This window comes from Rhodnius prolixus, unplaced genomic scaffold (assembly GCF_049639745.1).
Source record: "Rhodnius prolixus isolate KJV_2025 unplaced genomic scaffold, Rpr scaffold_5, whole genome shotgun sequence".
In the NCBI taxonomy this organism is placed as follows: domain Eukaryota; kingdom Metazoa; phylum Arthropoda; class Insecta; order Hemiptera; family Reduviidae; genus Rhodnius; species Rhodnius prolixus.
This window is the reverse complement of record NW_027411624.1, coordinates 39,549,576-39,565,856: the sequence shown is the minus strand read 5'-3', so window position 1 is coordinate 39,565,856 and position 16,281 is coordinate 39,549,576. Positions and strand designations below refer to the sequence as shown.

General features: G+C 31.6%; 2 long non-coding RNA genes across 16 annotated transcripts in view; one reads left to right on the top strand and one right to left on the bottom strand.

Annotated features, from left to right (window-relative positions):
* Positions 1-16,281, top strand: part of LOC141458876 (uncharacterized) — a 125,719-nt gene that overhangs the window by 93,214 nt on the left and 16,224 nt on the right. For 2 of the 15 annotated variants that reach the window (XR_012461240.1, XR_012461239.1), the window contains exons 1-5: positions 7,261-7,957; positions 12,920-13,042; positions 13,215-13,404; positions 13,586-13,830; positions 14,367-15,803. This is a non-coding gene — a long non-coding RNA (uncharacterized lncRNA). The other 13 variants (XR_012461248.1, XR_012461246.1, XR_012461241.1 and 10 more) reach the window with 12 other exon arrangements.
* LOC141458878 (uncharacterized) lies at positions 9,261-11,981 on the bottom strand. The gene is made up of 4 exons (XR_012461254.1): positions 11,857-11,981; positions 10,905-11,031; positions 10,391-10,456; positions 9,261-10,229 (listed from the first exon to the last, which is right to left on the bottom strand). It is a non-coding gene; the product is annotated as an uncharacterized lncRNA (long non-coding RNA).

The window sequence follows — 16,281 nt, the reverse complement described above, 5'->3', positions numbered from 1 at the left end:
TTTTACTATACCTAAACGCGTAACTGTGGCATAAAAAGAAAGTTGTATCATTCTGCTGGAGATGCACTAGTATTATATCTAAACGCGTGTAGCTGCCATAAAGTAAGAGCTGTATCAACTTTCTGGTGATACTCTTTTACTATACCTAAACGCGTAACTGTGGCATAAAAAGAGAGTTGAATCATTTTGCTGGAGATGCACTAATATTATATCTAAACGCGTATAGCTGACATAAAGTGAGAACTGTATCAACCCTCTGGTGATGCTCTTTTACTGTACCTAAACGCGTAACTGTGGCATGAAAAGAGCGTTGTATCATTCTGCTGGAGATGCACTAGTATTATATCTAAACGCGTATAGCTGGCATAAAGTGAGTGCTGTATCAACCTTCTGGTGATACTCTTTTACTATACCTAAACGCGTAACTGTAGTATAAAAAGAGAGTTGTATCATTCTGCTGGAGATGCATTGATATTATATCTAAACGCGTAATTCTCCCAGTGAAGAAGTGTTGTATCAACCTGCTGGTGATACTCTTTTTCTATACCTAAACCCGTAACTGTGGCATAAAAAGAGAGTTGTATCATTTTGCTGGAGATGCACTAATATTATATCTAAACGCGTATAGCTGGCATAATGTGAGAGCTGTATCAACCTTCTGGTGATGCTCTTTTACTATACCTAAACGCGTAACTGTGGCATAAAAAGAGAGTTGTATCATTCTGCTGAAGATGCACTAATATTATATCTAAACGCGTATAGCTGGGATAAAGAGAGAGCTGTATCAAACTTCTGGTGATACTCTTTTACTATACCTAAACGCGTAACTGTGGCATAAAAAGAGAGTTGTATCATTCTGCTGGTGATGCACTAACTTTATATCTAAACGCGTAATACTGGCAGTGAAGAAGAGTGGTATCAACCTGCTGGTGATACACTAAGATTATGTCTAAACGCGTAACGCTGGCAGTGAAGAAGAGTTGTATCAACCTGCTGGTGATACAGTATCATTACGATATATCTAACCGCGTAATACTGGCAGTGAAGAAGAGCTGTATCATCCTGGTGGTGATACTCTAACATTATGTCTAAACGCGTAATACTGGCAGTGAAGAAGAGTGGTATCAACCTGCTGGTGATACTCTAACATTATATCTAAACGCGTAATACTGGCAGTGAAGAAGAGTGGTATCAACCTGCTGGTGATACTCTAACATTATATCTAAACGCGTAATACTGGCAGTGAAGAAGAGTTGTATCAACCTGCTGGTGATACTCTAACATTATATCTAAACGCGTAATACTGGCAGTAAAGAAGAGTGGTATCAACCTGCTGGTGATACTCTAACATTATATCTAAACGCGTAATACTGGCAGTGAAGAAGAGTTGTATCATCCTGCTGGTGATACTCTAACATTATGTCTAAACGCATAACGCTGGCAGTGAAGATGAGTTGTATCAACCTGCTGGTGATACAGTAACATTACGATATATCTAACCGCGTAATACTGGCAGTGAAGAAGAGTTGTATCATCCTGGTGGTGATACTCTAACATTATGTCTAAACGCGTAATACTGGCAGTGAAGAAGAGTGGTATCAACCTGCTGGTGATACTCTAACATTATATCTAAACGCGTAATACTGGCAGTGAAGAAGAGTTGTATCAACCTGCTGGTGATACTCTAACATTATATCTAAACGCGTAATACTGGCAGTGTAGAAGAGTGGTATCAACCTGCTGGTGATACTCTAACATTATATCTAACCGCGTAATACTAGCAGAAGTAACGATTTGTATCAACCTGCTGGTGATACACTAACATTATATCTAAACGCGTAATACCGGCAGTGAAGAAGAGTGGTATCAACCTGCTGGTGATACTCTAACATTATATCTAAACGCGTAATACTGGCAGTGAAGAAGAGTTGTATCAACCTGCTGGTGATACTCTAACATTATATCTAAACGCGTAATACTGGCAGTGTAGAAGAGTGGTATCAACCTGCTGGTGATACTCTAACATTATATCTAACCGCGTAATACTAGCAGAAGTAACGATTTGTATCAACCTGCTGGTGATACACTAACATTATATCTAAACGCGTAATACCGGCAGTGAGGAAGAGTTGTATCATCCTGCTGGTGATACTCTAACATTATATCTAAACGCGTAATACTGGCAGTGAAGAAGAGTGGTATCAACCTGCTGGTGATACTCTAACATTATATCTAACCGCGTAATACTAGCAGAAGTAACGATTTGTATCAACCTGCTGGTGATACACTAACATTATATCTAAACGCGTAATACCGGCAGTGAGGAAGAGTTGTATCATCCTGCTGGTGATACTCTAACATTATATCTAAACGCGTAATACTGGCAGTGAAGAAGAGTGGTATCAACCTGCTGGTGATACTCTAACATTATATCTAAACGCGTAATACTGGCAGTGAAGTAGAGTTGTATCAACCTGCTGGTGATACTCTAACATTATATCTAAACGCGTAATACAGGCAGTGAAGAAGAGTTGTATCATCCTGGTGGTGATACTCTAACATTATATCTAAACGCGTAATACTGGCAGTGAAGAAGAGTTGTATCATCCTGCTGGTGATACTCTAACATTATATCTAAACGCGTAATACTGGCAGTGAAGAAGAGCTACATCTACCTGCTGGTGATACACTAACATTATATCTAAACGCGTAATACTGGCAGTGAAGAAGAGCTGCATCTACCTGCTGGTGATACACTAACATTATATCTAAACGCGTAATACTGGCAGTGAAGAAGAGCTACATCTACCTGCTGGTGATACACTAACATTATATCTAAACGCGTAATACTGGCAGTGAAGAAGAGCTGCATCTACCTGCTGGTGATACACTAACATTATATCTAAACGCGTAATACTGGCAGTGAAGAAGAGGTACATCTACCTGCTGGTGATACACTAACATTATATCTAAACGCGTAATACTGGCAGTGAAGAAGAGCTGCATCTACCTGCTGGTGATACACTAACATTATATCTAAACGCGTAATACTGGCAGTGAAGAAGAGCTACATCTACCTGCTGGTGATACACTAACATTATATCTAAACGCGTAATACTGGCAGTGAAGAAGAGCTGCATCTACCTGCTGGTGATGCGCTGTCATTGTTTGTTATTGATATCTATTTCTTTAGATCTCGGAATAGCCGCTTATTTTAATGAATCTTTGTTTAAATGGATGGTTTACCCAACAATATTGTTTAAATTATTTCCTATTGTATGTAAGCTGGTACTTTGTATCATCGTAGGGGTTTTTCTTTAGCATAGAACGGAACTAAGGTACTAGTTCTCTTAGTGAAAAGGTTTTTCATTCCGATGGTAGTATTTTTTGCAATGCATAGCCATCTCATTACCGTTTTAGACCTTATTAAACTGGTGGTGTTATTTAGAATTAAAGAAGTATAATAGTTGTCCTAACATAGAATCATTCTAGTGCGTAATCTCGATGTAGAAGTTTCGATCATGTTTCTGTTAGAAGTACATGACATGATTAAAAATCGTACTATTCTCTTTTTACAATGGAATCTACTGATATGTTGATTGTACGGTAATTTGAAATCAAACTTATTTGTTTACTTATTGTATTATGAATAAATGTTTTTGTCTTTCTAGTTGTACGTTTGTGAACCGCTTGTGTTGTTATGTGGGTGTAAATGATTAAACTTGACATTTATATAATTGTGCATACAATATTTAACAAGCTAATGATATACATAAAAAATATATATATATTGTATAAATAAATAAAACACTGATTATTTGTCACCGGTATGTCCTCTGAGTTTCTTTAAGTTCATTAATAGGGTACTATAAATTTACTAAAATCGCCTTTTTTGTCACATCTAAATTTGTAACAATTATGGCAAAGTGGAGAGGTTAAGGTGGTTGGTGGAGGGGTCACCTTCACAATATGAGTGTAAAGGGAATCCCTCTAAAAGTCTATGTTGGACACCCAGGAGGTGGAAGAGGTCGGCCAAGGTTACGGTTGGCTGTAGGATGTGAAGGCGGATCTGCAGATGATGGGTGGTCAGACAGTGGTGAAGCAAAGCCACGGATAGAGATGTTTGAGACTTCCTGCTAAAGGTGGCCAACGCCCTGCAAGGGCTGTAGCGCCAAAGGAAGAAAAAGAAGTAGAAGATGGTCAAGACAAACAAAAAAATCCATCCAAAGTTGGTGATTTTTTTTTTTTTAATTGTGTTTAACTGGTCTGCGGAGGGTGTGGCGTAATTCCTACTCCTACGGGAGTGATGGGGCAAAACTGTAGCCCCCACTTTGGTGAAATTCCCATGCAAAAGGTAAAATGAAAAAGAAAAGGATAAAAACAATTGCAATTTCAAGTACAAATTATTTGTATACTTCATTCCCCTGATCCCAAATCTGATGACATTTTTTGGGAATCGGTGACTCAGAGGACCTTCTACATTCTCTTGAATGCACTATCCTAATTTTCCTGCATATTAATAACAAAATAAATAAATTAAGTCAAGGAAAAAGTACTTATCTTTTACTTTATCTGCTTCACTCGAACTTGAAGTTCCGAAGAAGGATGTTAATAGTGGCCATATAAATGTATTAATTTAAATAATTATAATTCCAAAAAATATTATAAATAATTAATAAAAATTATCATGCACATAGAAATTATTATATTCGATTGGACTATAGATAAAAGTTATTGAATGTTTTGTTGATTTTTATCGGTAATGGTCGATTAAGAAATCTCGAAGACCGTTAAAAGTATAAACGATATTTGATTCGAAACGATGCCATTTTTCGAAAGCTCCCAAAAACAATAATCTATATTGAAAATATTAAACGACAGAAAACATTAAAATCCTGTGGGGAAAAAATTATATTAAACAAACAAATAAATAAAGCGAATTGGAATTATAATTTTTGTAGTATTTTTACTTTATTATATTTTTTTTTTTTTTTTTTAATATCTCATTTAAGAGAACTGCCACATTTATATGGAACCACTATCAACTCCTTATCACTCTTGAAGGCAGGAATGTCAGGTTACTGGATTGATGTCTTCATATCCTCATCACTCCTGGACACTTGACACAGTTTAAAAAGATATATGAACGCAAAAATACTGTAACGCTTTTCTTTTCTTTTTGTGACGGAATTTTGAAAAACCGGAATACATTCTTTGTTTTTACTATTATTTTTATGAACGCACTATTTAAAAAAAAATTATTTGTTGAAACCAGAAAATATTCACGTGGCAATCACTTCCGAAAATTTAACACTACCGCACTTGCTGAAATAAAACAAATATATATATATAATAAAATGCATAATTAAATTGCTTTTTCAGAAATAATAAAATATTTTAAATAAAAATTTACTAAAAAAGAAATTATTTTTGAATTTTGGGTAGAAGATTAGCCGTGGTCTTAACATAGACATTTAATTTCAACGCAAGCATTTGGGGGAGAAAAAGATGCCCTCATAAATTTGTATATTTAAAATGCCCTGCCCAACAAGTTCTCAAAAAATTTTACATTTATCATAAGATCATCCAACATGGAGGAGGAATTTGCTAAGTGATCAGCGTAGCTGAACACACTTCAGAATACATCCCAAGTGGGAAATAAACAGATGTACAGATAACCTGCAAACCCTTCTCTTAGGCAGGAAGGCAGGCTTTGCTATTTCCTGGTGGTTTGACTAGGTACTACGGACCCTTGGGTCTTATAGTTTCGTTATATGGCGCTGTTAAGGACAGGAGAGCGGAAATTGGGGGAGATGAAATACCAGACGACGATGTAAAGACCTATTTAAACGTTTCTGCGGTATATGTTGTTAGTGTGAAGTATGCTCAACATACATAATGTACACTCTCTCTCTCCAGAGCGTTATTCTGGAGCTAGTCCTGCTGAAACGATACCCAAAGCTTCTACAAAGACCATTTAATCCAACAATAATGAAATCAAAACTCCATGGAAAAGAATTAAATTATTTTTTATCGCACGCTGTCATGTTAATCAAGATTTAAACCAAAAGATAGACTCCATAAATTAAATTTAAAAAAAATCGTGATAAAAAAGAAGAAAACTAATGTCGAATCTTAAGAAGAGAAGTGGAAAGAGCTAATGTGGAGGGTCACGCAGATATCTAGCCGAAGGAATTGCTGGGTGACCCAATGTCGTAATATTCGACGTCTTGTGACATCATCTATCATCAAAGAGAGAAACCCATAATTACTTTCTCTTATCATTATTAAGAGAAAATACACACACTGAAAGAAAATGCACTTTCTTTTTTTTGTAGAGAAAGAGGGGGTCCTTCAAATTCCCAGTGGAAATCGATATCCAAAATTAGACACGATTGCAATATGAAAAAAAATATTGAACTATATTTGCGAAATTTGGTGTAAACACTCCTTTAACTTTTTCATACTGTGCTCCTTGAAAATTCAAACTTTTGCAATAAAACTTCAAAATATATTTATCATTGTCTGGATTCTGAAAGAAACAAGAATGTACCACCAATATTACATAAAAATGACGTGAAAAGAAATGCGCAAAAAAGTATACAAATAAAAGTTTCCCCATCTTCATGAGCCAATTGTCATACCAACTGTAGTCAAAATACGCCACCTTAGACTGTAGCTAGACAAAATGGTTGACTTGGAATCCCCCCCCCCATTCTTCACTGAAGAGGCAAGAAACTAACCATCATCCCTCAACCTAAATAACTTTAACCCCGCCCTATTTTTGGTAAAACGGCGCTGTAAGTATGGTGATCGACCAAATGTTCCAATTCTCAAAGCAACCAGTTATTGACAGTCAAAAAATACCATTTTAATATATCTAACCTCACACAAAGCCATAATGACCTCAAAATCCCTTTCACTCAAAGATCTGGAGAAAACTCATTTTTTTTCAAAATCGCATTACTCAACAGCAGCTCATCCTAAATCTTTTACAACGAACACCTATCCATTTCCGAGCTTTACCAGGTAATGCTCCAAGGAGATTGATGTGAAGATGGCTTCGCGATCTACTCTCATCATGATATCAGTAAAGATATAAGTTCATGATAATGAATTGACACAACTGGGTGACGTCTCCATTAAAAATAATTCTGACATAGTGCTATCATGTGCCGAACACACTTGCAACAATTGTTGCAGTTGTAAATTTCAATAAATGATTACAAAATAAATAAAATAAGTTATTGATCTGAATGTATGTAAATTATATCTTTACAGTTACGAGGCATTTTCCAAAATTAATCATAGAAAAGTTAAAAGGTTGAATTACACCAGCAGATTGTATGTATTTTATTTTTATTATAAAGTCTACAGTTCCCTTATTTCTTATTACTTACAGAAAGGATGTTATTAATTTGGTTTACCAAGAAGGGCTTAGGTCTAAAGATGGAGAAATAAACATGTTTTTAACCAATGGCGTACGACTAAACACTTTATGACTGTGTGGAGTGGGGATATAATTTTCGCAGTTACTTATCTGACTTTGTACGTATGAAGCTGAGTATTGTGAAGTCCATGTAAAAATATTAAAAGTTTGTTAAAATGTTAAGTTTTTAAATTCTATAAGTGATTTCGTTTTCCAAGTTATTTGCTTCTGTTATGATTATTATCATTAGTGGTGGAATTCAGTCTTTTTACTATCCCAAGTGTTGAGAGGTTTTTTATTCTAGTGTGATGCTGGTGAGGTTATGCTAATACATACATAAGTGCAATTTCAGTGAATTAGTGTTTTCAAATTACAGTTTTAATGGTTTTTAAAAATTTTGAAACAAATTGTGTAATTTTATTCAAAATAAATGAATAATCAATTTATGGTTTTGGCGGTGGAATCAACGAATTCAAAATTTAATCTAATTCAACAATTTGGAAATAGCCACAAAGCAAAATTATTCTTGTAAGTTTATTTTCTGTTTTTTATATTTTCTATATTGGAGTTTTCACCAGAACCACACTTTTTTTGGTGGGTTTTCTGTGTCGGAAAATTAAATAAAACTCGATACTGTCAATTACTTGTCCGGGTGCCTTACAATAGGATTGTAACTGTCTTAAGCGAAATCCTCCCATAATTGGAAGTACACTTACGGTGAATAGAAATTTTTTTTCTTCTTCAATCTTCCCACTCATAAAATAAATGAACAATCACTTTTTCGTAAAAACAAGATAAGAGTTCTCGGAGATATGGTGCATATTTATTGGAAGTGCAATGGTATGCAACTTGAAATGAGTGCAATTGAAAGAGAAAGTTCTGTAATTGTTCTTACTGCAATTATGATTAGTATTATCCTACATAAATTTAATTAAAAAATTGTTATAACCTATTACGTACAAAAAAGTACACCAGCTACAAAATATAAACGGCTGCATGTGTCATATACATAATAATAAGAAAATCCCCTAAATCAATGAAAAGCGAAAGCAATTCAGATTCTGTAGTTTTCCAGTTTTGCTCTGTCATTCCATCAGCAGCTGTCTGTTTCTATTAATTTTTTGGAAAATAGGGGGAGAGCTTATTGGAGGATTTTCATTTTAGGCCACGCTTTTGTTAATATCCTTAATCTCTATTTTGTTAAAGCAATTATTTCTATATTCATTAAATGTTAAAAAGAAAAAGAAAATCACCTAATTCGTCATTTATCTAGCATGAGTTAACGTTCTTAATCCTGTTTTTCTGCATAATTTTCCTTATTATTTGAGAATAAAAATTCCTCACTATACTATTCGATAATCCTTTTTTTGTAGTATTCTTTTTTCTTTTGATTCTTTTTATTTTACAGAGTTTTTTAATTTTCCCTTCATGGAAAAGATAATCCCCCTAGTGCCCTGTATTCCAGGTTGTTTTTTTTTTTCAGTTGAGTCTTGGTTGTTTTAATCCATTTTTTAAGGGTACGATTCATTCCCATGGATTAAATCAACTCAGACTTCGGAAGGGGGGAAAAAAAAAATGAAAACACAACTTCGAATATTGGGCACAAACGGGACGCAACTTACAAAGTGAAAAAAAAAGAATATTATATAAAAGGATTTTCAAATAGAGGAGAATATTCATCTAAAAAAAAATAAGAAAAGTTATTATAGGAAAATATTGCTAAGAAATTAAGTTAGCTTGAAAAAAAAACAAAAAAAATCTAAGCTATGTTGTACCAAGTAGGTCGAAATATTGCAAATTCAAGTATAATTAGATAAAAAAGACAAAAAAATAATGTGTACTAATTTTTTTATATTTATTTAATTAAAAAAAAACACTATCTGTAAAAAAATAAAAACCATTATTAAAAATAAACTATAATTCCAGACTCTTGGCGAGTATTTCCGATGGTTCCGGTCGTATCACTCTTCCTCCCCTCCCATGAAATAAATTTATTTGCCGGCAGATCTTGACCATCTGGTGGGCTACTCATGTTCAGATTGTTCTGGATAAATCCGTACGTTATTCCAGAACAATCATGTGCGAATGAATGGCTATCATTGGGAAAAGTAGATGTTGGGAGGTCCAGGTAACCACAAAATATATTTTTTAATTCCCAACGTTTCAACAACAAAGTGTTTCCCTGTCTTTGTAGCAAAAGTTATGGAAAACTTTCCACTTAAAATGAGATGGTAATATATTTTGGATTTTCCAATTTGGAAATGAAAATGTATTACTAACTCTATTTTTGTTTTTAACTGCAAGGAAATTTGTTCTTGAAACGATAGAATTAAGGAACAAAAAAAAATATTCTTTTTACAGATCCTTGGCAAGTCAAATTTAGACTAATTGATATATATATTTTATTATTTCTATTTTTTTTTCTTATTTCTTTATATATCCATTTTCAAAATTAATGATTGTTTTTTAAGTTTACAAAATTTATCTTATTTTAGGCCATAACAGTTAGGAATTGAATTTAAGAATCAATCCTAACATTATGTACAGACCTAAAATTTCAAATTATTGCAATACTATCAGACAATCTAAGGGTCTAGAAAGAAAAACGTTTTAATTTTGAAAATTCTATATAAAAAATAAAATATTTAAAAAAAATAGAAAAAATCATAAATTTATCAAATAGTTTTTTCCTCTTACTTTGATACATTTTTTTTTGAGACCATTTTGTGGGATGAATCAGGATCATATTCTCCTTGTTCAATCAATTAACCAAACTGTTGCAATAGAAAAATTCTCCCATCTGAAATTAGAATTAAAATATTAATAAAAAATGCAAAATATATATATTTATTAATTTTTATTTTTTATTATGCTAAAATTTATTATATATTGTAAAAAATAATTTCAAAAAATTTAAATTTAAAAATACGTAAAAAGTATATATTTTTTTTTTTATCTTACCTTCGGTTTTTCTTCTTAGGAAAAACTTAATTTTTAATTTCTTCTTTTCTCGAGCTCATATCTTTTCTGAAATAATACAAATAATTAGAAAACACATAAAATTATTAAAAAGATTGAGTTGGATTATTGAAGAATTGTGAGACAAAATAAAATAAAATTCTTTATATCACGGAAATTAGCGAGAGGGGCCTATTTTAGATTTTTGAATAAAAAATTAATAATTCTAGCAAATTATAGTAAAATATTTAGAAAAAGGTAATAATAATTTTTAATTTGAACTTTTTAAGAATTAGCGAGACAAAATCGAAACTTAACAATTTTAAAATGGACAGACCTAAATAAAATTTCAATTATTGCAATACCAAGAGACAATCTAAGGGTCTAAAAAATGAACACTTCAATTCTATAAATTCCAAAAAAATAAATTGAAAAAATTGTAGAAACATTCTATAAATTCTTGAAGATATAAATTGTAATGAAGAAACTTAAATTTTTATCAAATATTTTTTTCCACTTTGATACTTTGGTGACCATTTTGAGGGATGAATCTGGATCATATATTCTCAGTGTCGAATAAATTAACTAAAATGTTGCATTAGACTTTTCTTCTTAGGAAATTTTTTTCCTGCTCCTAATTTTTTCTGGAATAAATTTAGACATTTTATATAAATAAAAAGAACAAGTATTAATATTTTCTAGCTAGATTTTTAAAGAATTAGGGAGAGCAAGTAAAATATAAAAAAATTCTTTAAATCACGGGGATTAGCGAGAGGGGCTAATTTTAGATTTTTGATTAAAAAAATTAATAATTCTAGAAAAATTATAGTAAAATATTTATAAAAGGATAAAGGGTTAACATTTTTTATTTGGATTATTAAAGAATTTGCAAAAGAAAATTGGGAAAAAATTAAAATTCACGGATGATTGCGCAATAGGTCGATTTTCACTTTTTAAAATAAAAAAAGAAAATTATTAAAAAAATATTTTAAATAGTTAATATTGAATGGATTAAACATTTTTAAAAAGTTTTTGGGATTGGAAGTTGTGAAAACAAGTTTTAAAAAAATGAAATTCAATTTCATTTGGCTGGCCATATTTGATTCTCTCTCTCAGTCAAATTGGAATTTTCTTTAAACACATTTTTCTAATATCAATCAATGGTAAAATGTGCAAAATTATATATCACTTTAAAGCTTATAACACAATAAACAAGTTTTAAGTAAAATTAGATGGAAATTGGGAAATTTTTTCTATTAATTAATTTATTCAATTTGGCTGGCCATATTGGATTCTCTCTCAGTCAAATTGAATTTTCTTTAAACACATTTTTCTAATGTCAATCAATGGGAAAATATGAAAAATTATATATCACTTTGAAGCTTATAACACAATAAACAAGTTTTAAGTAAAATTAGATGGAAATTGGGAAATTTTTCCTATTAATTAATTTTAAAAAAACGACTCACAGCAGGGCTGATCTTCACAGGTCCAGAGCAGGTAGGAGAAGGGGGCTTTGCACTTGCTGCGACAGCCTCTTGTCTTAGCTTATATTTTTAAAAAAATTGTTTTTAAACTAGAAAATTTATACACATTCTATTGTAAAAAAATGAAAAAGAATTTCTGATATGGTCTTTTTTAAAAATTATACATTAATAAACTCAATATTCAGGGATTATTTTTTTTGTATTGTCACTTGAAGTTGAAGTTTTATGTGGATGAATATTACATACATACGTGGACCAATCAGAATTGATCTTTTAATTAGGAAGAATTAAGTAAAGAAAAGGAAGCTTTTAGATTTATTTTGTGACGTAATAGATTTATAAAGGCTGTGTTTCTTTCTAAAGTAAAAGTAAATGGCTGCCTAAAAACAACCCTGAATTTTAAATTATAATTTAATTATGTCTTTTCTAAAGATGAAAGAAATGATTAGCTACTATTTGAATTGGATCAAATTTATTCATTTAAAATGTAGAAAAATATTTATTGAACCAAATAGAAAAAGATTCTAATTATTAATAATTATTTTTAAAAAATGAAAAGAAAATTATTAATTTAATTACGTAAGTAAATAAATATTTTGTCATTTTGTTATTTTTTTTTTTGAAAAAAGAAAACCACAATTTATTAAGATAATTATATCAGTATAAAATAATTATTATTAATTCTAAAGTTGTGCTTGCTAGCCCATTTAATTTTTTTTGTCCAACAGAGACACATTTTTTAAAATGTGGGTTCTTATTAAGCAACCATTTATATAGACAGATATTCAAGAGAAAATTGAACATCCAACAAAGTAGAATTAACGTAAGTTATTTAATTATTTTTCTTGTTATTTTGGAGAACGTTTTTCATTTAATAAAAAGAGGTGGGGATAGAAATTATTGTAAATTATTGGTTCTAGTAGAGTGTAATTCCAGTGAAAACTCTGTGAAACAGCAAAACAGAAATTGAATGAAAATTTTAATATAATTAATTATTACTAATTGAAAATTCTATTTTTTTGTTTTAAAATGTTTCTCTTTAAAGGTTACATGGAGATTTGATGATTCACATTTTAAAGGAAAAACTGCTATTTCATCACAGCTAATTGGTTTCTAATTACTATTTTATCTATTAAATTAATTTTCGGAACAATTTCATTAAGAAAAGGTATTCATTTTTGGATATAGTTTTAAATAGTATCTATTCCTAAAATCATTGAGAAATGCATGCTCTATAAGTTGAATTAATTTTTGGTTTGTACACGTCAAATACCTTGCATTTTGGTGCAATATGTGTCATTTGATCTTAATAGCCTCACGAAAAAATGTTTTATTTTCAGCAATTGACTTTTGGAGCGCAGACTCAGCTCGGTAAGACCATAGCCAGGAATTTTTAATTTCAAGCTGTGAAGAATGATCCTGTGAAAAATTGATTCTGCATAGATTGAAGGTACCTCTTATCTTACAATTGGTTTATCTCTTGACCTGAAGCTGTACCCAAAAGAAACGGATATCTATAAACTGTTTCAGGTAGTTCCTTTTTAGCTTCTCGGATTTATTCCTTTTACCAGAACGAGGAGTGAGAAATTTAAAATTGTCTTTGATTAAATTGAAATTAATATCTATTCATTATTATTGGTGAATTTTGATTTGAGCAATGGGAGCATTTTTGTTCCTATTAGCTTCACAAATGCAATTCTGTTGCTAGCAGTTGGCTTTTGGACCCTGCTTTGGATACAGTATCTTGGAATGGTGAGATCCAATTGTAGAGAATGACCCTGTGAGCTGTGATAAGGGTATTTTGGAAGTAGTTCAACCCAGCCCTGTAAATTGACCCTTCGGAGCTTACTGCAGGACTTCAGGACTGTGGAATTCTTTTGCACGCCAGATCTATGAACTGCAGAGAAAGTTTCTTGTTAGTCAACAGAAGGAAGCTTAACTGATTAAAAAAAAAATGTGAGAAATTTAAAATAGTTACTTTTTAATTAAATACAATTTTATTTGAAATTGATGAATTTTGATTAAAGCAATGGAAGCTTTTTTGCTCCAATTAGCTGCGAAAATAGAATTCTGTTACCAGAAATTTGTTTTTGGGCTATTATTACAGCTTGGGATTTGTTTGCCATTCCTGAAAAAGATTGTTTTTTTTGGGGTTTTGCCACTGAACAGTAGACAGGCAGCCCAGATCATTGAACTATTAAGATTCAGGTTAAACCACGGATTCTTCCACAGCTTTAGCAGTGAGAAAAGCAAATATCCACATTAATTATTTAGGAATGAGTTTTAAATTAGATTTATGGTTGCATTTCTATTGCAGTCAATAATTTTTTTCTTCTTACCTAGTTGATCAATATTTTATTTTACACGTTACCCAGATAAGAATAATTTTTCTTATCTTGTAATTCAAAATAAGCTAAGGAAGCTGTACGTAAGTAGAAACCAAACATCATTCCTGTATTGCCCAGAAAAATAATACTTACTCCTTTCTCTAGGATTGGGAAACAATTATTTGGCGAAGCAGATTACAGTTGTGCTGATGTTTGGATTTGGAAGTGTAGAGAACGCCGTTGGATAGATTCGCAAAAAAGCTGTGCTAGCTGAATAACCCGGAAGGGATGGATCAGCAAGGTGACTTCAAGGAAGATCTTGCGGCGTAGATGTAAGGATGTAAAGCTGAAGAAGGAGACGAAATTAGGGAAAACTAGGAGTCCTTGCTATTAACGACCATTGCCTTAGTTCAGTTAAGTTAAAAGAAATATAAGTTCTTAAAACTGTTGTAGGATATGATCAGAATCTTTTCTAACACTTATTAGAATAATTCAGCAATTACAATAATCAATAATGGGCTTAAAGTTAATTATATTTATCTATAAATAATAAAATTATCGTCTAATTCACAGCGAAACCATCTCAACTAAAAGAACTTTATCAAAAACGGAAACTAACAAAGAAGAAGTCAGCAGAAATGTTACAGAACTTTGGCTTTTTAAGTTGCATTAATTAATTACATATTAATTCTGAGAATATATTGACATCTTAATTTTATAAGAACTTAAATGAACAATTTGAATTTGAAAAGTTTATTTACAATTTAAATTTTTTTTATACAAATATATATAAAAGGAGGTTTCAGGCTGCAGTGCCTGTATACTCTCCTCAATATATCAATATTTACATTGGTTGATATAAGTCGAACTTAATACTAAGGCAAAAAACTAAAAAAAAAACCTTACTACTTACAGTTAATTAAAGCAAGTTAATTACAGTTAATTAAACCTTTTATGTTTGTATTTTTTATAACTGAGTGAACTTAAGTTGTACTCTACAATACTTTTTATATGTGGGTAGGGACTATGTGTACAGGAAGTTACAAAGTTTTCCGTAGCATTGTAGATAAATGTTGGCACGCTGGCAACATCAAGTGCTGCATGCATGTAGTCTATGGGTGTCCACCCGGGGATATGACCCAACCAGCCTTAAGCATTTGTTTTGAACTCTTTGTAACTTCCCGTAATTGGTGCAACAAGTATGTTTCCACCTAGATTGAGAATAACTGGATTGTGGTCAGAAGAAAGGGCACAATGGGAAAGTGAATAATAAAAAATATATTAATTAGGAATATTTAATATTTTTTGTTTTTAATTTTTATAATTATTTTATTCTGGAGAATTTTCGATGCTATTTTTGAAGTCTTTTTGCACAATTTTTATACATATTTATTAAAATAGGAATTTGGAGAGCAGATTGAGGGGAAATGGCGTGCAAAATGGATGCTGGAGAGGTTTTTTTTTTTATTGTTTCTTCACATCTTGGTGAAGCGTGGATGATCTCACATCACAGACTGACTGCTTTTTGATATTGGCTGAAATCTCGGGGTTATTTTTGGTCATAACTATAGAGCTGGAGATTATTTCAGTTTAAATTTCGAAGTAAGTAATGTATATATTTTTTTCTAATTATTTAATGATACAATGTTCTTAAGTTTAAAAATAAAAATAAATTAGCCTTTGTCTAAATAAAAGAACCTAGGTTTAGATTAGGATTGTGGTGTCAAGCATACCTATGCCACCGCAAATCCTCTAGATTCTGTAGTGATAGATTTGTAATCCAGTCTGGCACATTTAGAGTCTGAAAGAGAAAATATGTTGATAATTCAGGTAATCAGTTCAAAGACTGAAAACAAATCGTGTAAGTCCTCAACAATGAGCATAAATATAACACGTTAAGTTCATGGTGTAAATTCAGTTTCACTATGGCTACAAAAGAACCGGATGATTTCACATATCACACTCTATGGATATAGTTGAAACTGGTGTATTTCAATTTAACATGAATCTATACCAGAATATGGACTGGTTGATTAAATTAAAGTAAAAAATGTCGAAGGGGTGGATGTTGGTTAAGTGG